Source organism: Dendropsophus ebraccatus, chromosome 10, assembly GCF_027789765.1.
Source record: "Dendropsophus ebraccatus isolate aDenEbr1 chromosome 10, aDenEbr1.pat, whole genome shotgun sequence".
NCBI classification, from domain to species: Eukaryota; Metazoa; Chordata; class Amphibia; order Anura; family Hylidae; genus Dendropsophus; species Dendropsophus ebraccatus.
The window spans coordinates 84,332,650-84,356,979 of NC_091463.1; positions in this window are offsets into that span (position 1 = coordinate 84,332,650).

Here is a 24,330-nt window from a genome sequence, read left to right on the forward strand (position 1 = left end):
GTTTATAAATGCCTCAACTAATCCAATCAAATATACATGCAGTTTAATACTTTGTTCACATGCATTCAGAGCCTCCGCCGGCAATCCCTTCACATTCGACGTCAAGAACAGCAAAGCACATGCCGCACTATTCTTGCCACGATTAAGGATGAGTTTTGAAATGCGTTAACTATTGAACATCATGTGAATGTATTCTTAAATCAGCCCAGCTTATTTTAAAGAGAATTAAAGATGATTCAATTTTAAAGTTTAGAATGTGCCAAGCTGTAATTTTTGTTGTTATCACGCTGGGGTGGATGTTACTTAATCTTTTTGTAAAGATCAATAGTGAATATAGTGATAATATATCTTAGCAGACAAAAAAATGCTTCCTTCTGTTATCAAGCATCCTTTTCCCATTTCAACCTGGCTTCCGGACTGAAAATCAGTGCTGTCCTGTAGCTAACTCAGGGATCAAGTTAATGACAGCTCCCCCCTCCCCCCCCCCCTTTTCAACATGGACCATGGGTATCCATGACTATCTTAGCTGTCACGAAAATCCATGAAACCAGACCTCCCATATACAGATATAGGCTCCCCTGGAGCACTAAGCAAAGCGGGGCATGCCTTTGAGAGGGAAACCTATAGCCCCTGCTTGCCCGTATGGTGGTATAGATTTATACACAGGTGGTTCTGCTTTAAGAGGAAGGAGAATGTGTTTTCCTAATGTATTATAATGAGGAGGGTAATGTTTAGGAAAAGATGCAACCTGCTGTCCTATGTCATTCTCTTTCATTAGAAGGACTGACTAGTTTTAACAAAAATATTCTGCCACTGTATATCTATTACAGATTAGTGTATTTGTTTTCGTTTTCTATTGCAATTGTATATCTGGTTCCATGTAGGGCAATCCTTCAGCCATGGTTCCCTAAAGGTTTTCCTCACAGTGGGTTTTTCCTTTTCTGCTTGCTGGAAGATGACTCTTTGTGAGTTGAGTTAAAAATATTATGGGTGAACATAGCCTTAAAGAGGTTGTCTGGAGAAATCTTAAGGCATGCATACTGCCTCCCCATTGGATAAAATAACAAACATACCATACTAAACCAATCACCTCTGCTACTTCCCCTATGATGCTCATCTGTGCAATCTTCCTTTTCTGGCTGAATTCCCAGTCTGCTGGTATCCAGTTTTCTGCTCAGCTCTGTGATTGGCTGGGATTGGGATGTCATTTAATGCCGGGACTGGATGAATGCACAACGAGAGCAGCAGGAGGGAATAAGAAGGGGTAAGTATGGCTTGTTTGTTGTTTTATGCCACACAAAGGCAGTATGCATAGTTTTCCCCAACTTCCTTAATCTTATTATTGGTGGGGTACTGTACATTTCCTGGAGCTATCAGTGCAATAAAATCCGTAAAAGAAAAATAATGAGCACGAAGAACGGAGAAGGAAAAGATTATCAGGCAAATGAGGAGGAAGGGCGGCTTTAACAACTGTGTAATTAATAAATAACGATACAATATGTAAATATTGACACTGCCTCATTTGCATACAGATCCATCCCTTTCATGCATTAAGCCTCTCGGTCTGTTCATTATTTGCTTTTAATATTTAAGAGCAAAACGTCCGCCTCCACCGTCTGTCGGAAAATAATATTTGCTTATATCGGCGATGTGGAAATCTCTGAAGTTCTCCTGTAAATATTAAAAAATACGGAAACAAAGCAGGAGAGTGGAGTTCACGCTTCTCTTAGCAGAAATAACATTTATTTTTATGCTTTTCATCCCTGTGCTGACCCCCTGCACTCAGATACATCAGAATCCGCCGCCACTCCGAGCGCTCGGCCCCGTTCCACACTGTTATTTTCTCCCTCTTTTTTTTCACCGCACTAAATATATACACAGCCCTTGCCTGAATACATAGTAGGGAGCGGATAGGGCTGCAGTGTAATTGTACAGTGTAGTAGATATCCTGGAAATAATATTACATGGGATGCAGTCAGCTCCTGGCGGCAGCCACGGGTTCGTTTTTCTTTTTTTTCCCTCGGGATGTCTTGGTGACATCCCTATGACCTTGTGAAGGCCAAGTGTGACATTGAGGATGGCAGCGGCCCCCTTCAAGAAAATAGATGATTTTTTTTTTCCTTTTTGGCCTTTCATTTACTCTTGAAGTTTTGACATCGTCAACATAGAACAAATCACACAGCGACTGCAATCCGCTGACAAATGGGGACAACAATGGAGGTGTTCTTTGTGTAAAGGGAACCGTAATCATGGTGGTGAAATCGCAAAATAAATCTCAAATTGGACTGTAAAAAAAATAAAAAATACAATGATACAATGGGATCAAAATTGCCTGGCAAAAAAAAAAAAAAGAGCTAAAATGGAAATTTGAGTGAAAGCTACGTCAGGCAGGGAAATAAAGTAGAGGGATTTTGTGTGATTTTTCTCTTAAAGTATATTCGAAAATAGGGCCATGCTACAGTACTAAGATGCATCATATCAAATGCTGCAGAACTGGAGCAAGTTTCCATGTCAGTATTCCCAGGCAAGTGTGGATTTACCATATATGCTGTCAGGAATGTGCAGTAGTCTGGTGTGAACTGGGCCTGGTTTTTGCTTTTGTATGACATACCCGATTGTTTTTCAGCTTCCAGCACTGCAAGAGTTACATTGAGCTCTGCTAGACTTGATTGCTGCAGCTGAGCAAGTCTTTTTGATTGACATTTTTCTCTGCCTGTCTGGAACCTGGAAGATCAGAGCGCCGGTCCAATGGGGATCCGGACCGGGCTCTTGATCCTCATAAAAAAAGACTGAGTCTGTCTCTTAGCGCTGGCTATTAAGGTTCACACCCTGATCTGAGCTCCCCCTGTCTATTCCTGCGATCCCCGTTCCTAATCCCTCTGCTTGCTTGACCTGTTACCTGACCTTCGCCTGACCTTTGACTATCTGATTGTTTACTGATTATGTACTGCGTTGTCCGTTTGATTCAGACTTTGGATCGTTTGACTCTACATTTGTATTTGTTCGTCTGTCTCTTCTGTGTTAGACCTATACCAGAGCAGTGATCGCCTTCATAGGGTTGTCGTTTGAGGCAAATAGGTGGGGACAGTGGGTGGGCTCAGCCTTATGGCTCACTGTTGTGTCTTATCCCTACCTCCCTGTCTCCCTGTCCTGACATATGCATCCCCACATCCACAGGGCCTTTTCCATCTTAAAGGGTACCTGTCAGGATGTATGCTGGCCCAACTGGTGCGTAGTTGCTGCTGCCGATGGAAGTTTGGATAACTGTGGATACAACCACATCAAGTCAGTTCGGTGCGCAAGCCCTATTCCTATCCAATAGGGCTAGCGTACGGAACTAACCCGGCGATGGGGTCTGCAAACATCATGGCAGATACCCTATAAAGCAAACCTGTCTCTGCATGTTGTTGAGATATGTCAAAAGTTCTGATGGGTCAAAGCATGAGTTTTCAGACCTAATCACTAAAACAAGCTGGAAGAGAAGTGTTCGGAACAGAGTTTCTCCTTTCTTTCCCTTTGCATTGGGACGGTCCCATAGACTTATACTGAGAATCTCGGGCTGTCTCAATCTCTCTTGCACACTTAGCGCATGCTTCTCTTGGCTCGTTTTAGCGATTGGTCAGTGTCTGAACACCCAGAATCAGACTGATCAAAACTCCAAAATTTGAAAGTAACGGTGCCCATTAAAAAAACAACAACAACAACAACAACAAAAAAGCACTATACCTTGCTGTCTATTAGATCTTTGCATTGAGCTACACCGATTCCTATACATATCTTACAATTTTATTGGTAAGGGAATTTCTGGAGCCATAAATAGTGTTTTTTGTAGCTTGTCCTTATATTTGTAGTGGAAAAAGGGGCCCAATACTAACTTTAACCCTTTCACGACCATGATTCCTCAATGCCTAGGATCATAATGATCCCATAAGCTGATGTCCCTATGACTGCCCCCTCTCCTCTTTCCTCTGCCGTGCACGGCCTTTCCTCCTTCCCCCCGGCGCGTGCCCTGCCTTACCTCCCTCCTCTGCTGGCCTCCGTAGCCAGGAAATCGGTTTCCATGGCTACCATCGGGGCTCTGCGATAACTTCGCAGAGCCCTAATGGACAGCTGACAGAAAATTCTCCCTCTGTAGAGGGAGAATTCTCTGCCAAAGCCCTATAGATGCTGCGGTCGTGCTGACCGCAGTATCTATAGGGTTAACTCTCAGCATTGGAGCGCGGCTCCGGTGCTGAGAGTTGCTGTGAGTTCCTGGCTATCACTAATAGCCGGGACCTGCCGGGGATGACACAGGCGCAGCTTCTGCACCTGTGTTATCCTCGATCGTAAATTAACATTGCTGCAGCCTCAGGCATAGGCTCCAGTGACGTTAATTTACTGTGCAGCGTCGGGAGAGGGTTAACTATCCATCCAGCATGCTTGAGCCTAATCGTTTGCCATTTAATTACCAGTGGCTATAGAAGTTGGATTCAGCCCTAAGGCTGCCTGGAAAACATGGATACAACCATAGGCTATAGGCTGTATCCTATGTTTTCCAGAACTCCTTAGGGCTGCATCCAACTTGTTCAGCCAACGGTAATCAAATGTCCGACGATCGGACTCAAGCATGCTGGAGTTGCGCTCATCTCTAGCTTTCATCTCATATGGGGAATTTAACCAACTTTATACTCACAGGACCCACTATTATATGCTATTTATAGTAATGGTCTTTATCAATGGGGATCTATTAGCATAGGGATTTTAGGACCTCTAAGGCTCCCAGGTACCCAGGTGCGCTGTAACTGCACATTATACACTCACCTCTCAAATAATACTCTATAGATATAAATAATCTATATTGTACTCATCTATTAACATCAATGGCTGTATAGGGGAAGTGATGGCGAAAAATGAAGGACGTCATCAAGCACCATCCAGGCACGGCGCGGTTTGTCCTCACATCTCGATCACTCTTTGTTGCTCGCACATTTCAGTCCCAGCAGTTAAGCATCTGTTTATTTGCTTATCATATTACAATGTGCGGACCAAACCCTTTATAGTCTGAATTATTCATTTTCGGGAATGTATTAGTAATATGTTATCGCCTTTTTTCTCTTTGCTTTGCAGTATGGTATTAGCATTTTTTTTTGCTCCCTTGCTTATTACTTATTGGGTAGTGCCTGGCTGTATAATTAGCTTTTTGTATGCAGAAAGAGATCTGACTCCTGAGCTTGTAGGGACTTAAATCATAAGAATGAAGTTTCAGTGGAAGCTAAACAGAGCTCTGTACAACCACCATGAAACCTAAAACATTTCTTACAACAAAGCATCACATTTGAAGGACATTTAAACGGTCACGGTTGTTTCAAACAACTTCTCTCTGTGTGATAGCTTTTGTATTCTGAAGCATATTTGTGGCCACTAGGTGTCTCACTTCTCTGCAGTCTTCTGTCCACCACCTGTTGTTAGGAAAATTCTGTCTGCAGTAGCAAAGACACTTGGATATAGCACAGGAGGTGGGGGTGAGATTAGCTACTGATATTAACTGCAGAGAAAGAGAGAGAATGCATGCAATATGTAAGGTTATCTGGCTCTTTCAGTAGGTGTATGCCCTATCTATGGGTAGCATAAACTAGTGACACAGAAGCTGAACAGAATGATGTACCACTTACATTGTTCTGTGCTGCTGATTCAGAGATTTCCTCCTGAATAACATGGACAATAAGTAGTCCTCTCTATTATGTGTGTGAGATCAGTAGTCCTGGATAGCACACAGCAGCAGAACAGCAAGGAAGGAAGCAACGAGGCTAACCCTTTCTTGCAGTGCTGCTGCTTTTTCTGGTTACATAGCACTTTGCAAAGCCAGTGCATCACTAACCTCTTCTCCCTCCACACACGATCTGTGGTAAGCAACCAAATTCTACTGCTAAGATGAGAGGGAACCCATGATTTACCTTTCAAGCTTAGTTATGATCGTTCTTAAGGAGGTCCTACCCCCTGAAATGGAGATAAGAAATAGCTGTGCACCATGGAGGGGGCTCTCAGGAAGTCAATAACAGCAGTGATAGCACAGATTGATCACCTTGTCACCACTCTGAAGGGTCAATCTAACAAAATAATGTTTTTAGAAATCCTTTAAACAAATACTAGTCCAATGTGTTTTAAGCCCATATCAACATGAAAAGCCAACAAATATTCCCCCCAAACCCTTATTTTCAGAGTACTTTTGCATTAGACTTGTTTAGTGTCTAGAACATACTTTAGTGGTGCAAAGACATTGAAATATAAAATAGCAACATGGTTAAAGGAAAGCCTTAGGTAAAGCTAATACACTGTGTCAGTGCTTTTTAACCCATTCCCCTCAGTAACATGTGTATATATACGTTCCTGCACTGAAGGGGCTTCTGATGTGTCCAGGGCCGCAGCTCCATCTTATTAACCCCTTAAACGCCGCGATCTATAGCCATCGCGGCGTTTAAGGTACAAGAACAAGCTGCTGTCACTGAGTGATCGGAACCCGATCGCTTGTGCCCAGTGGCGTAGCTACCATAGAGGCAGGGAAGGCGGTTGCTATGGGGCCTGTGGAGGGAGGGGGCCCAGGGAAGATAAGAGCCTCCTGTGTCCTTTTGCTTAACCCCTTATTTACTGCAGTGTGTACGTGACCCAGTGTTCTCTAACATGCTGCAAAACAAAAAAAAGTGTTTATACAGAAGACAATTAGCTCTCTGCCTGACTACTCTGATAACCTCTGACCTCTGTTCTCTGAGTTCCTGCAGAGGTCAGGGGTTATCAGTGCAAGAGTAGGAAGGAGAGAGCTAATTGTCTTCTGTATTAACCCTTTTTTGTGTTGCAGCATGTAAGAGAACACTGGGTCACTTACACACTGCAGTAAATAAGAGGTTAAGCAAAAGGTAGTCTGCTCCGCACCTATGTATATAACCATAGGATTCTGCCTCTGGCCACAAGAGAATTATATTATATACATATATTTTAGTTTGTAGGAGAGGAGAGGCCCCATACAGTTTGGGGCCCCATGAATCCTAGCTACGCCCCCTGCTTGTGCCGACAGATGAAGGTAAGTCATTTACCTCTTTCCTGTTGGATCGGCAATCCATGTATAGAGTCTGCTCTCAGGCAGGCTCTATACATAGATCACCGATAACACTGATCTATGCTATGCTATGGCATAGAATCCATCAGTACATGCAATCAATAGATTGCATGTTTACAGTGATGAAAAGTGTAAAAAAAAAGTGCAATAAAGTTTTTAAACGTGTTAAAAAACCCTTATACCCCCCCCCCATAAAAGTTTAAAATAACCCCTCTCCCATTATAAAAATAAAACTATTAAAAAATAAATAAATAAACATATTACATATCGTACCGTGCGGAATTGTCCGATCTATTAAAATATAACATTATTGTTCCCGCATGGTGAATGGCGTTAACGGAAAATAATACACCCTTGTTTATTACTGATTTTAATAAATTATATATCAATTTATTTTTTTTTAAAAGCGATCAATATTTTTCTGTTACACCAATATGATATTAATAAAACTTAGAGATAATGGCGCAAAAAATGACTCCCCAACCAGCCCTGTAGGTGGAAAAATAGAAGCGCTATGGCTCTTAGAAGGTGGGGAGGAACATTGCATTAATTTGACCCAGACTTTTGTGCATCAAAGGGCTCTGTCTTGAATGGGTCAACCAGTTGGCTTCGAACTGTTGCATAACTAGAACTCCCATCATGGCCGAACATGATGGGACTTGTAGTTCCAACACCAATGAGGAGTCACAGTATTGCACTATGATATTCCTCGTGATTGGCCTAAAGGGGTGGGTTGTGGCACAGGCATTCTCTTTTTGGTGTTCTTTGTATTCTTGTGTCGAGCCCCGCCCCCTCACTATCTTGGGGTTGGAGTGTTCCTTTAATTGGTAACTGCAACCTCCAAATTCTTTGATTTCCTTGTAAAGGAATACGCCTTATCTCTTCAGTCCTATCAATTCCACCCCCCTTTTTTTTCAGGAAAAGATCCTTTGCAGTATAATAGACCCTTAATGGGGTAATATATCAAAAGTAGACCAATTCAGGAATACGATGATAGTGAGTTCCTCACAGTATACGGCTGAGTATCTCACTACAGCAATTACTTTCAGAAGAAAAGCTGAATATATTGCATTTGATATTGAATACCTGAAAATCAATGTCCGCTGCCAAGCACCGCAGCCCCTAATCGCTCGGCTATTACCAGAAAACAACAAACATATTTACAAAGCAGAGTGGAATTTCAGATCGATGTGGGGAAGTCATTCTGTATTTACATAATGGTTGTTAATGGGGGCGTGCAGGAGCCCCTCGCTGTACTGGAGGATTAGGTGTCTTGTATCAAGGAGACAAATAGGCTTGTGCTAATCCCCCAAATGAAGGTCGTTCATATATCATTCCTCTATCCTTGTCCTGGAAAAGATGAAGACAAGAGTGGTGGTTGAAGGGTCTTCCAGCCCTCATTCTAATACCCCTTCAATATTGGTTCATGCCGCTCTAGTGACGACATGTTGTCCCAATATATCAGCCAATCACATGCTGCAGTGATGACTTTCTGATCTCACTGTTGTTACCTAGTCTTCACCAATACTCAGATGCCCCCAGGTCTTAATGGTAGAGCAGGATAGGAAGACTCACAAGTAATTGCGCAAGAAATACGTATAATCTTGTATCTTGTATCTAGAGATGAGCAAATTTTTCAACAGCAGGTTTGGAGCAAAGTTTGGGTTTGTTCAAACCAAACCTTAAATGAGCGATTGCAGGTGTTTAGCTGTTTTAATGTGGTTCAGTAAGTTTGCTCATCAATACTTACCTGTCCACGCTCCCCTGGTGTCCTTAGACTGTACTGGAAGATTAGGTGTCTTGTATGAGGGAGACAAATAGGTTTGTGCTAATCTCCCAAATCAAGGTTGTTTACATATCATTCCTCTATTCTTGTCCTGGAAAAGAAGCAGAGAAAAGTGAGGTTGAAGGGTCTTCCATCCCTCATTCTAATGCCCCTTCAATATTGGTTCATGCTGCTCTAGTGATGACATGTTTTCTTGATATATCAGCCAATCACATGCTGCAGTGATTACTCTAGTCTTTATCTATAGCATTTGCCTTCCCAGTACTCAGATGCCCCCAGGTCTTAAGAGTAGAGGTCTTGGTAGAGCAGGATAGGAAGACCCACCAGTACTTGCACACGAAAAAAAAAAAAATATTGTATCTAGAGATGAGCAAATTTTTCAACAGACGGTTTACAGTAAAGTTTGGGTTTGTAAACAAATGGTTGCAGGTGTTTAAGCTTTTTTAGTGTGGTTCCACAAGCTTGCTCATCAATACTTACCTGTCCACGCTCATAGGTGTCCTCAGACTCTGGTGTCTCTAGCCGCCTTTAACCCACTCAACCAATCATTGACTGACTGAGAATGACAGCCTACTAAGCCTATTACTGGCAATGGCGCTCTTCCGTCTCAGTGATTGCCTGATTGAACTGGAGGAGGCTGGAGGAGACTGGGGGAGTGCAGACAGGTGAGCATATACTTTTTTTTTTCTGTGTATTAAACTGTGTGGCCGCCATTTGTTATGTACTTATCAAAAAGCTTGGTTTGAAACTAATCCAAATTTTTTGCTAAGTTCGTAATAAAGCTTGGTTTGGAAAATTCGGTTCACTTATCTCTACTTGTATCAAGTCATAAATAATAAGTAACTTCTCACCAGGATGGATATGGCAGATGGGAAAGTACCTGCAGGATGATGAGTAACCATTCACAATTGGTGGCTAGAGATGATCGAATACCTAGGCTGTATTCCTGTTTTCCAGGCGGTACTCGGGCAGTCTCCACCTTCCCTACGGAACGGGAAGGCAGCAAGAATCAAATGCTGAAGGTTCGAGTTCGATCGAACGTAACATTTCCCGACGTTCGATCATCTCTATTGGTGAGTACAACAGACAGGTGCAAAGAACTTGGATGAGTGAACAACTTAATTAAAGAGGTTATCCAGTGCTACAAAAACATGGCCACTTTCTTTCAGAGACAGCACAACTCTTGTCTCCAGTTCAGGTGCTGTTTGCAATTAAGCTCCATTCACTTCAAAGGAACTGAGCAGCAAAATCCCGCCCAAGCTGGAGACAAGAATGAGGCTGTCTCTGGAAGGAAGTGGCCATGTTTTTGTAGCGCTGGATAACCCCTTTAAGATAAATACAGCTGTACAGCTATACAAGTCATCTGTGCACACAATCCATCCTGCATTATCATCTCAGAAGGAGATGGATTTCTTATAAGGAGACTGATTTTCCTCTATGTCTCCAGAGACATCATTCATCAGATTTCAATGTATTGATGTTTTGTATTGTATAGACCCTCCAGAAATAACTAAGAATATGCCTGCATCAGTACATGATTACGGTGAATAATAACATTGTGCTTGAATTATATTCTTTTATTAAGGTCATGTTCACACAGGTTATAATCATATTTTTTTTTCTGTCAAAAATCCCCCTCCCAGTGACTTCAATGGGGGATAGGAAACCTCAATGGGCACTGTTTGGGAAGTCAATGGGCACTGTTTGTGGCCCTTTAAGAGAATGTGTCATCATGAAATGGTTTATTGTTTAAATAAGTTTTCATGTTTAACATATTTCTTCAAAGAATTTTTGCTAATATTTTTTTTTTCTAATTTTCCTGTTAAAAATAATCCTGAAACCCTTCAGTTTTTATTTTTACTGCTAGGCCTAAACCTAAGCGAATTCAGGAGGCCCCATAACAATGTAAAGAATACCCTCTGCCACCTTGTTGGGAGTAAATAGAACTATAACATTGCAGAGAGAGGAGGAACTAAAAGATAGCAGTGTTATCTTCCATACAGAAGAGATTCCAGCAGAGGGCAGCAGGAACCATCCCTGTAGCTGTGGGGAACTGACACAGGTGAGTATGACCACAATACTGACTGAAATATACTGTGTGTGAACCCAGCATATGCCACCAAAAATACAAATGTGGTAACCAGGGGGATCTTGCAAGGGCAGGTGTTGGGGTGCCCTCCCCGGATCAGACATGTTGTACATGGGAAAACCCATTTAAGACGTCATTTTGCTAAATCATTTTCTTTCATTAAATTGCACTTTAATTTAAAGGGGTAGTGCGGCGCTAAACAATTATTCACAAAATAACACACATTACAAAGTAATACAACTTTGTAATGTATGTTATGTATGTGAATGGCCCCCTTCCCCGTGTTTCCCCCCACCCACACTAGACCCAGAAGTGTGGTGCAATATACTCACCGCATCTCATGTCCACCCCCGTCCGCCATCTTGGGACAATGGCGTAGTCTTCGGGAGGCCGGCCGAACCGCTCCATCCATCCCTCATGCCGGCCCCCCTCTGCCGCGTCATGAGCAGCTCAGCCGCGATTGGCTGAGCATAACTGTGCTCAGCCAATCGCGGCTGAGCACAGTTATGACGCGGCAGAGGAGGGCCGGCATGAGGGACGGGTGGAGCGGTTCGGCCTGCTTCCTGAAGACTACGCCATTGTCCCAAGATGGGGTCGACACGAGATGCAGTGAGTATAATGCACCACACTTCCGGGTCTAGCGTGGGTGGGGGGAAACACGGGGAAGGGGGCCATTCACATACATAACATACATTACAAAGTTGTATTACTTTGTAATGTGTGTTATTTTGTGAATAATTGTTTAGCGCCGCACTACCCCTTTAATTACAAAGAACTTAGCTGTTTTAATATCATCCAGCAGATGGCAGTATAACCTGGTACGCTTTAAATAATTTAAAAAAAAGGACATCTCATTTTACAGTCTGCTGGGAAACCGATCTTCCTCATTATCTCTATTAGGTAAAAGGCTAAGAATTGGCGCTACTGTTCTGCTGGACAGAATAGGGGACATAAAAACAGTAAAATTATAGCGCTGTCTATCACTTCTGCACCTATTACACCAGGGAGCTGACTGCAAAATAAAAAAAAATGCTGGTATCAGATATGAATAGCACAAGTAAGCAATATTATATTTGCAGACATGGCTACTTGACGCCATCAGATGGTGGTGGTGGTTTGTCATTATCTTTGTTGCACCTTTTTGTGTCCTGCTTTCAATGCCAACCACTGTGTGCCATGCTAAGACTTGTAGTGCAAGGCCAAAGCTGTAGGGGGCGCCGAGGTCCCTGAAGAAGTTCAGATACAATTATATAGCAACGTAGGTACTGATTTTGCATTGGGGTCAAGTCACTTTTCCCAGGGATCATTTCCAGCAATTAAATGGAGTGTCCCTTTAAGGAAGCTTCCTGCAGTAGATGAGTTAGTGAGGATTAGTTAATATGTGATTTGTATTTTGCGTTTCACCAAGAAGTTTTGTTTTATGCTTTGGTAATTTCAGCTTTATTTCCATTAACAATCCTGAATTCTCGCGTCAGATTGATTACTCGTATAATTGAATATCTGGCTGTCGTTATTGTTTATCATGAGATTTGCTGGATTTAATCCTCGTTTTCTCTTTCTCTACAATGAATATGTATCGGGGCTGTCACATTTTCACGGAAATTTTCTATTATCCACTAAAGTTTGCCGTGATTAGCTGGCGGTAACTTGCAGAAGGTCTATAGTCGTAGCTGATGCTTGTATATAGGCATGACTGATTCTATTCCATAAGGTATATAGACCCTCTAAGACAGGGGGGTCAAACCTATTGCCCACCAGCTGCTGCAAAACTACAATTCCCATCATGCTAAAAGTGTCACTGTCGTTTTTTTTTCTTCCCAGAAATCAATAGTACAGGCGATTTTAAGAAACTTTGTCATTGGGTTTATTAGGAAAATATGCCATTATCTGCATCATAAAGACTCCCCCCCCCACTCTCTCATTTACTGCTCATTATCAGGAAATCTCGACTCTTTTACATCAGTCGTGCCCTGTGTAACCTATGGAGAAGAGAGGGGGGAGGAGGAAGATTAGTCGCCAGCAGAGAGCAGAGAACAAATGATTACACAGTGGGAGCTGTGTGAAAGCCGGTATTCAGAGGTCAGAGAGGTCAGTGCTGACTTCAGAGGAGATAGACGTAGTGATGTAGCTGTAAATGAACTCTTTGTTGTCCTGTTTTGGTGCCTCATTTCCCTCCACCCCTCCCCTCTCCATGGAAAACCATGTGGATAGGGGGGAGAGCTTCAAACTGCTTTTACATGATAAAAATGCATTTTTCTGCTAATAAACCCAATCGCAAAGTTTCTTAAAATCGCCTGTACTATTGATTTCTGCAAAAAATAAATAAAAAAATAAAAAAAATTAACAACAGTGACACTTTAAAGGGCTTGTTCGGCGCTAAAAAATTATTCACAGAATAACACAGATTACAAAGTTATACAACTTTGTAATGTATGTTATGTCTGTGAATGGCCCCGTCATCAGCCGCTCAGCCGCGATTGGCTGAGCACAGTTATGCTCAGCCAATCGCGGCTGAGCTTCGGATGACGCTGCAGAGGGCGGCCGGCACCCGGGAAGATCCGCCGGCCGCCCGAAGAAGACGTCACTGCTGACGATCGGAGACCGTGGTCGGCACGTGACAGGTGAGTATAGCGCGCCACACTTCCGGGTACACGGGTGGGGGTGGGGGGACACGGGGAAGGGGGCCATTCACAGACATTGTTGATGCCCCAACAATTAACTAATCACCAAAGATCTAACTCCTTAGAAACAATGATGTTAACTCTAGCCACACAAAGCAATACATTTTATCTGCTGCAGCGGCCACTTCAGGAGAGGTGTGGTATTACATGTTGACCACATGACGGAAGCGCCACTTAGCCCCACCCACAATGACACTGTTGGCCCTGCCCCGTAACATCATCAACGCATAGGCCCTACCCCTCGATGGCCATTGGAACAGGCCTGCCTAAAGGTCTAGGCCCCACCAACTCTAGGTTGTACCATACCAATGGCCACTGAGAGGCGTGGACTATGCAACAATGACATCACGGGGGCGGAGCCATCAGGGGGGTGTTGTAGGTGGGACTAAGTGGCGCTGTGGCCGTTAAGCCCCGCCCAGATAGCACAATCCAAAGAGGATAAAAGATCACTTTTACTGGAACATGCACCATGACATATAATATAAAATAAGGTATTAAAATTGCAAAATGTACCCTTTATGCCTGTGTGGAGAAGTCATAATGCAAAAAGGGGGTGACAGTGTCACTTTAAGATCTTGTTTAAAAGCCTTGTATGACACTGTTGAGTCACCAAGAAGTTTATGTAAATAGTTTTCAGCTATTTTGATGGTTAATATGTATACAATATGTATGGGTATGGGTGAACCGATGCTGCCAGGTTGTAACTAAAAGCACACTGGACTAGTGGATTTTTTAAAATGCTTTTAAAAAAGAAAGAAATAAAATTATTGTTATATATGCACACAGAGGTACTGGCTTTTTCTAAGTGGTATCCCTTTTTGGAGGCAGAAACTTGTTTTGCACCCAGAACGAGAAAAAAATAACTCAGTTTAAAAAGCCACCAAAAATGACGCAATTTTTGAGGCAGTAAAAGCAAGACTGGCAGCCTAGTAAGGGTGCAAATGTGTCACAAATGCCTCTATGCACTGCTCTTTCATAGCAATTGGTGTACCATAAGTAAAAACTCACTTAAAGGAGTATTTCACTGAAATATAACTTTTCATATGTTGCTTCTCATGGTGAGACTAACAATTCCTTCCAAAAATCTATGTGTGTGCTTTGCTCTCTGTCTTCCCCTCCTCCATTCTGAGAGAGCAGATGTAAACAAGTCCCTATCTGCAACTTTGTAAAGCCTGAGGGGTAATCACAGCGAGTTAATCAGCAACTTGACCTCAGATTAGCCCTCCCAGCATTACAAAGAAGACTTGTTTACATCAGCCGTCTCAGAAGGGAGGGAGGAGGAGGGGGAGACAAAGAGAAAAGCTCATGCACAGTTTTTTGCCTCTTCATCAGAAAGCAGCAACTCAGAACTCGGGGAAGGAGACTGAATAGATAATAAGTATAGAATGAATTGTTAGTCTCACTATGGGCAGCAACATATGAAAAGTTATGTTTCAGTGTAATACCCCTTTAGGCTATGTTCACATTACGTGAACACCCGGCCGTTCCGTGACCCCGGCCAGGTCACGGAACGGCCGGTCTTAGCCTGGATCATCCCGGGTGATTTTTCCGGCCACAGAGCTCTGATGCGCGCGCATCAGCGCACGTCCGCATCAGAGCTTCCCATAGCCCACAGTGAAGCAAGCGGCCGGACCCGCTCGCTTCACTGTGTGAACTGACAGGTCTTTCTGCGGCTGGAATTCACTGAATTCCGGCCGCAGAAAACTGACTTGTCAGTTTTTTCCGGCGGCGCATGGGATCCTGGCCGGAGCATGTACAATGTGTGTACGCTCTGGCCGGGATCCCATTACAAATAAGGCTATGTTCCACCCTCAAAACTACGGCCGTAGTTTTACGTAGTGTGAACATAACCTTTAATTTGTAATGAAAAAGATTTTTGGGTGACAAAACTTATCTGCTTTGTGTGATCCTACTCCTATCTGTGTCGTTCACTGCTCAATGCTTTTTCTCCTTACACCTCCTATTAAAATATGGCTACTAAAACTATGTGCCTAGGCTTTTATCATTGCTCTGACATCACCCCGTATAAAGCCTGCTGACTGGCTGGGAGAGCTTTTTACAGTTAAGAATTACCCCGGTCATGTGGCTTCTTCTTTCTCCTTTCTGCCATGTGGCTGACTTCGTTGAAGAAGTCCCGGCCAAAACAAATGAGCTTGAACCAAAGTTATGGTCAAGTTCATATTGAATCCGGTTTCTACTGGTTTAGTTCGCTTTCCTCTAAATAACCAAATCACATAACAAAATAAATAAATAATAATAACAATAAAAAAAAAAATAAAAATATATATATATATATATATATATATATATATATATATATACATATTAAAAAAATAAATAAATATATATATATATATATATCACTATTCAATAGTATTACTCAGGTTATGCAGTGTTATAATCGGGCTCCTACATCATCTTCTTATAGTCTACACATGGTGTAGATAGGAATCATCTCTGGGAGGTCGCTACAACATGACCAGGACAACCTAGACAACCACTAATGATGTGCAAGTCTCATCCTTTGGTGACAGCCATTAGGGTTGTGCGGATCTCAGATAACAGTCACAAATTGCTCTGCATTTCGGCCTGACTCTGGGTTGACAGTCATTAGCGTCGTGTGGCTCAGAGATAGCAGTCTTTATTGATTTCTGAGTCTCAGTCTTGTGTAACAGTCACTACAGGTGTTTCTTTCTGGGATGTCACAAGTCAATATGGCAGCCGAGATATTATTAAGGGATAAGAGCAATAATGGATGCATATGCACCGTCATAATGGATCTGTCACTAATGTCTAGCACTAATTAGTCTGTATACATCTTGATATTAGGTACCGATCTGCAAATTGATTTGCAAATTGGAGGCGTTCAATCCATTAGGCGGCGAATTGGATGTTAGATGTGACTGTTCACAATGTCTCTGACTCTGTGCTGCTTAATACTAAGAAAATATCACGTATTGATTCCTGGTCCAACCACATTACTACTCGTTTTATTACTGAGCCGTAAGACTTAGATAATAAATACAATAGCAATGACTGAATGCCGGTTTGGCTACTGCGTCCATAAACAGGAATGAATGGGACATGGGGTTTATTGGTATTACAATGAAGAAGAGCAATCATATTCTGAGCATTCAATAAAATATACTGCCGGGATTTACAGGGTGAACATTAAAAACTCACAGAGGGAAATTTGTCAAGGTTAGTGTAAGGCTGAACCATTGCATCCAGCCACATCACTGCTCCCAGTTTCTAGGGTCCCTTTGGTCAATAAAAGCAACAACACAATAGATTTTTTCCCTTCCGATATGCTAGATCGGCGCTCGTTTACTGGGCCTTTTACACGGCCCGATAATTGTTTAGCAAGGATTGCATGTGGCCTGTCAGCGATGCACAGTCGATGCCCGATGACTTTAGGCCAGGGCCTAATGAAACGATCAGCCAATGGTTTGATCAGCTGATCGTTGTCGCTATTACACAGAGCGAGAAACAGCCTAATCTGGTCGATTCGGCTGATTATCGCTAAGTGTAAGCCACTGCCAATCAAATGCAGAGTCTTCAAGTTCCATAATTTCTAGTATTATTATATTCTTCTAGGAACAGCAGGTTAGACCATTGTAACTTGCTGATAGTCCTCTATAGCGGGGACACTGAAGAGGAAGTTACCTTCCTCCTCTGCGCTGGTCCCATGCTGTTAGTTGGGGTAAATTCGGCTCCGGAGCAACCTTAGGAATACTGCCATGTCATCCGGCCCATTCCTTCTAATGATAATTAATGGAGGGGGATGATGCAGCAGTGCTCCTAAGGGTGCTCCGGAGCTGAATTTACCCCAACTAACAGCGTGGGAACGGCATCAAAGAGGAAGGTAAGACACATACCTTCCTCCTCAACATCCATGGCTCTATAGCACACTATAGGCAGGTTAGATTGTCTAACCTGTTGATAGTTCCCCTTTAAGCATGAAGCCCAAAGGATCTGTAGCAAAGTCTAGCCAGTGGCCAGAGGGGACCGGCCACTGAATAAATTGTTTGCTTTTAAAGTAAAAATGCCCATTCTGTCGTCAGAAAAAAAAATCCAAAACCATCTAGTTTTTCCCACATTTCCGTCATTATCACAGAGGATATCGGTCACACAAAGCTTCATTACCATAATAAAATGAGAGTCATTAATATTACACAGCAAAGTGACCTTAGTTAATTATAGAACACAAATCCCAGAAGGGGTCTTGGCTATCAATCAGATGTGTTTACAATGAAGCATTGTATTTTGCTATGCTACGAGCGGCTAAGCTCCCTCTAATGAGTGTTACCAAATTAGATTACTTTCATAATTCAGTTAATTTAGATGGAACGAGGTGTAGCGGTGGTATGGGCGGCGTGGACACCGCAGGCCTGGGAGTGATGGATGGAAAGGAAAGATTCCGAATTCCTCAAGTGGAAGAAATAGAGGGAAAAATGTTTTGACAAAGGTCTCGGTATTCGGGGGAGGGAGCTGCGTGCCAGCTTTCTCTGTGTTTATGCCAGCTGCCGGGGTGCTAATTGCCATTTGGCAGCAAGAAGCTGAAAGGCATTTTTTTTTTTTTTTTTTTTGCATGGAATTGTTTAATCATCTGCCTGGTGACAAGTTACTGAATGTGATGATAACACAAGGAACATGTGGTTTCATTCGCGATAGGCTTTGTAGCTACTAACAGATTTATGCTGCCTGGTATAAAAGTTAACCATAAATAAAGGTCAGATACAAATCTCTGTGCCATGTTGTTAGGACACGCACGGGATTTCATTGAAATATTGCCCTGCAATGAGCATTGTAAAGCATAAAATAGCTTGGCACTACTTGTATATGGATAGGACCCACCAGCCATATATCTCATTAAAAAGGACATCCCATTGATTTCAGTGAGATGCACTATGCAATGCTTAAAGGGGTTTTCTGGGTGAAAGTGATTCCGATTCTCAGTACAGGTCGTCAATATTAGATCAGTGGGGTAATGACACCTGGGGCTCTGGGCATACACAGAGGAACAGGGCTTTGTAGTGGATGTGCTAGGTTACTGCTTAAAGGGGTACTTTGAAGAATTTTTTATTTCCTGACACAGTACTCTCTGCTGCCAGGAGAAAGGAGAGGTTTTTTAATGGGATTTGCTACTGCTCTGTACAGTCCCTGTCATGGACAGAGGTGGCAGCAGAGAGCACTGTGTCAGACTGGAAAGAATACACCACTTCCTGCAGGACACACAGCAGCTGATAAGTACTAGAACATTTGTGATTTTTTAAATAGAATAATTTACAGATTTGTATAACTTCCTGCCACCAGTTAATTTGAAAGTTTTTTTTTTTTAACTCCTTTAACTCCTAGACGACCCTGGGCGTACCCGTATGTCCTGGGCCGCCTAGGGATATTTCAGAACGGTTCTCGCGGCGGCCCCGCTCTGAACCGCCGCGATCCCGGGTGCCGCTCATAGCCCAGGACCGTGGCTATTAGTGGGCATGGTCCGATCGCCGTGACCGCTAATTAAGTAATCGGATGCAGCTGTCAAAGTTAACAGCTGCATCCAATTAATTACTGCAGCCCATCCCTGGTGTCTAGTGGGGTAGTTCCCCCCCCCGGCACATTGTCCCGGAGGAGCGATCCACACATCCGGCTCATGCCAGGGTCTGTGCTGCAATGGCGCTGATCCAGACTCGGCACTCAATTGCTTCCGGTTGCAGCAGCCGAAAGCAATCGAGTGCCTATCTCATTGATCTATGCTGTATAACTATATAGCATAGATCTCAATGAGAGATCAGTGTGCTTATACTAGAAGTCCCCCAGGGGGAATAACCCTAGTCCCAGGGGGAATAACCCTAACCCCAGGGGGGCTTCCAGTATAAGTGTAAAAGTAAAAAAAAAAAAGTGTCATTATTAATAAAAAAAAAAAAACCCTCCCCTAATAAAAGTTTGAATCACCCCCCTTTCCCTTATGTTATAAATAAAACTAAATAAATATGTTTGTTATCGCCGCGTGCGCAATCGCCCAAACTATTTATTAATCACATTCCTGATCTCACACGGTAAACGGCATAAGCGCAAAAAATCCCAAAGTGCAAAATTGTGTATTTTTGGTCGCATCAAATCCAGAAAAATTGTCATAGAAAGCGATCAAAAATTCGTATATGTGCAATCAAGATACCGATAGAAAGAACACATCATGGCGCAAAAAATGACATCTTACACAGCCCCATAGACCAAAGGATAAAAGCGCTATAAGCCTGGGAATGGAGCGATTTTAAGGAACATATATTTGTTAACAATGGTCAACAGTTGACAGTTTTTACCCCAGGGCAAGCGGCGTAAAAACAAAAACCCTCCAAATAAAAGAAATGCGTTTTTTTTTTTTTTTTTTTTTTTTTCGGTTTCACCACCCATTTTTTTTTCTGGTTTCGCAGTGTACTTTATGAAAAAATTCAGCCTGTCATTGCAAAGAATAATTAGTGGCACAAAAAAATAAGGGCCCATGTGGGTTTCTAGGTGAAAAAATGCAACTGCTCTGGCCTTTTAAGCACAAGTAGGAAAAAACGAAAACGCAAAAATTGAAATTGTTCCGGTCCGTTAGAAATAATTGAGCTAAGCTGCAGTGACCCACCATGGCCACTACAGAGTGTATGAAGCTGTCTGCTTTTGTTTCACTTTTCTCAAAAACAGCTGATTGACACCCCAGGTGTTGGCACTCCACCCTTCTAATATTGATAAACTGTTCTGAGGATAGGTCATCTCATCAATATATTTTACATAGAAAACCCCTTTAATTCCTATTCTGGAAGGGGAAGACCGCGAATATGAATGAGTGATGTAAACTGTTTGTTGAATCCTCAACGTGCATTGCTATTACAAGTAGGGATGCGCGGTCGGTGGACGATGATTTCAGGTTTGGGCCTAAAGAAACAATCAGCCGATGATCGTTTCATGAACTGATCTTTCTCTCTATTACACTACATACAAACACTTTCTACATACAATTCAGAAAAAAAGTTCCCCAGGTCTTCGCTGAGCAAAGTTATAAAAAATTCCCCACAATATATTTTTGCCGATTGTCCTGACACTGAACAGAACTTTTGTCCGTATTCAAGCATCTCGCTAATAGTATTAAAGTCAACTTCTTTTTCCGAACACCAGAAAAGTGGAAATCTTTAACTCCAAATTCATTCGCTAAGAAATTTTATAATTCTGAGCCATTATGGCGTCTTTCAATTGCAAATAGCAAAATTCCCCAGGCCTTGCTCTATTAAATTCATCTCTCAGCCTGGATCCTCACCATTATCTGCGGTGACCCAAAGGGTGCGATCTCAATGTGTAAACTCTATTAACTCCGACTATACTCTATGTTCCATAAGTTTCTGACATTGGGACACATGTTCTGTAATCAACCAAATTTCTCTTCATATATGCAAAGCAAGATTCCATTTTCGAAAATTTCACCATGTACCTCATGGTATACACCCGCCTATTAAAGGGGTACTACGGCGGAGGGGCATTTTTTTTCCTGGGAGCGGGGAGGAGGTGGCTGAGGGAAACAACGTCCACTTACCTTCCCAGTTCCAGCGGCGGGTCCCACATCGCGGCGCTCCGGTCCACGGTTTCCGGCCGCTTCCTGGTGTCTGACGCGGGCCCGAGATGATACGTCTCAGGTCCGCTCAGCCAGTCAGTGACGGAGGCGGGATATGAGCGGACTTGAAACGAATCCCGCCTCCGTCACTGACTGGCTGAGCGGACCTGAGACGTCAAGTCTCGGGTCCGCGTCAGACAACAGGAAGTGGCCGGGAACCGGGGATGCGGGACCCGCCGCTGGAACCGGGGAGGTGAGTGGACCTTCTCCCCGGTGTCAGGAAAAAAATGCACCCCTGCCGGATTACCCCTTTAAATAATCTCTTATGGCATAATACTATTTATTTAAAGAGGGTTTGTGGCCTACTGAAGACGGATACCTCCCACCTGACTATTGATGGAGACGCATAAAAAAATGTTTGAAATTGGGGCATAATACCCCATCAGATTACAGTGGCTACTGTATCACTATGATTACCCTATTGGTTTGCAGTGAATACGATATACAGCACAGGTGTCAAACTCAGGCCCTTTAGCTGTGATAAAGCTATAATTCCCATCATGCCTGGATAGCCAAAGCTAAAAAAAAAAAAAGAACAGTTCCAAAGTCCTGGCCACTGGGTGTCTCCCTATGCTGTTGCCCAGGGGGCTGGATGCTGGTGTTGCACCAGCTGGTGGGCTCTGGTGTTTTGGAGGGTACTTTTCGTGGTGGCCAGGAATGGTACTACCCACACAGGGGCACAACTGGTGTGAGGTGCAGGTATAAGGTGCAGGTGCGTCATAAGTGATGACAGAGTCCCAACTTAAACAGTGCTTTAACTTTAGTTGAAACAGCTTCAGTGCAATACAAAATAGAAAAACAATACTCTCACAGGTGCTAGTGCAAAAATATAACAATACTCCAGTAGAAGTACAACTTCGTAGAAAAAATAACTTTGCAAGGGTCATATAGGGGCCAGATAGGGGCCCTTGTCTAAGTAGTAATAGTACTTTGCTGGGATGTGTGTGGAAGATAGTATACATGGTATACTCACGTTTAGATATGTCTTGAATTTCTGACCGCCTTCTGCCTACACAGTATCATTGACTGCCTTGTGACGTAGTAGAAGTCCCAGGGCTCTATGTGGAGGTAACTAGTGGAGCTTTCCCCACATAGTCGAACGTAGTGTCAGTAAAGTACTTTAGCTTATTGCACTTTTGCTTTACTGGGGATCAGTCCCTCTTCCTTTTCTTTGGGGCTGACTGTCCTGATTTGTCCAGTTACCCCACTTCTAGGGTTTAGCAGCGCATAACTGCTGTTAGTCTCACTCTCCGGAACTGCAAGGCAACTCTCCTGACTCCTGAACTGACAGGAACAAAACTGAACTCACTCACTGACAGGAAACACTAATATAGTGTTGCGTGACAGGAAGTGTAGATGAGAGAGTTTGGTGTACAGAGTGTAGACACAGTTAACATAAAAAGCATAGTTAAACCTTTCCCATAGACTGCAGCTTGGCATAGGGGGAATGAGACACCTAGTGGCTTCAGTGGAGATTGGTGTGAGACCTGAGAGAGTTACTTTACCTGGGTGGTATAAGAACTAAGGGAACTACGTATGGTGGGATACTACACTACAGTGGGCTACTCCATTGTCTGTTGTCAAGGGAAATCTGTCTTTAGAAACAGCTTGCTCAGGACAAATTACATATGTGTGTGTGATGTGCAGTACAGTATAGGATAGAGCCTCAAAGGTAAATCAAGGCACCCCCCTAATATCTGCCCCTTGTGTAAAGAACACTGTATCTACTCCTGTATATCCAGAGTGCTGCAGAGTAGGGATGAGCGAACTTTTGAAAAGTTTGGTTCGATTCGATCCGGCGAACTTTCGTGAAGTTCGGATTCGTACGAACCGAACCAAAAACGAACCTTGCAATAACGGCTGAATGATTGCAGCTACAATAGTGGGAGTATCATAGGGTATAGTTTCGTTTAGTTGCAGTTGCTATTACAATGAAAAAAGGGGAAAAAAATCTAAGTGCAAAAATAGTGAAAAAAAAATAGCCAAGGTGTAAGTGATTACACAAGACATAGGATACAAAGTTCCTTGGACCCAGTAGGGTGGAAAACAGACTTTTGACAGTGGAACCAGCAGCAGTAATAGTACTATATTGGAGGCAGTAGCACTTGATTGCAAACAGCCCAGTATGGTTGAAAAGAGACTATTGGAGGAGGCGGCACCACTTGATTGCACCAAGCCCAGTATGATTGGGAACAGACTATTTGAGGAGGAGGCAGTACCTGATTGCACCCAGGCCAGTATGATTGCGAACAGACTATTCATGCAGGAGGATGGTCAGCCTTGGAGTGGTGGCCTGAGAATCCTCACCGATGATGTTGGTTACAGCACTTTCGAGAATACGGATGAGTGGGATTATGTCCTTGATGCCTGCTTACAGAGTCACGTCCTCAAAAGGGATCAGCAATTGGCACAACATGTTCGAAGAAACCTGTGCACTATGAGTTTTATCACATGGGCCATACAATGTGTATGATGCAGCCCTCCTTGCTGCACTGCAGAAAAAAGGTTCCTCCCTTTGTGGGCTACAACACTTCACACCGTTATATGAATGGCTGAGCCAAGCTCCTGCCCACTGTGGCTTCGTTCATCCAGGCTCACAAAATGGAGGACAGCCTGAGAGCGCCAGGCTTGACATCGTTGGTAAGACACCGGGGCAGGTTGGACTGCAGTCAAAGCGGTGGATGGTTGCAAGCTGGTGGAGGCAGAACTTGTGCAGAACTGGTCCCCTAAAGCACCGGGGAGGGGACAGTGGCAAGAATGGGCTAACTTCCTGGTGGTCTTCTGGGGGAATGTTGACTCAATGGGCAGTAATAGACATGTACTGCCCTTGGCCATAATTAAAGGAGCAGACATCCGCACTAGGGTGCACGGTCTTGGACACCAAGAATCCCAATGAGTCGCCAACATTTTTCTACACAACTGTGCAGTGATAGGACAGCTGATGGGACTTTTTTTTAGACTTTTTTTTTCTTTCTGGGACAGTGATGGGACTTTTTTTTTGTTTCTCAGACAGTGATGGGACTTTTGGACTTGTTTTTT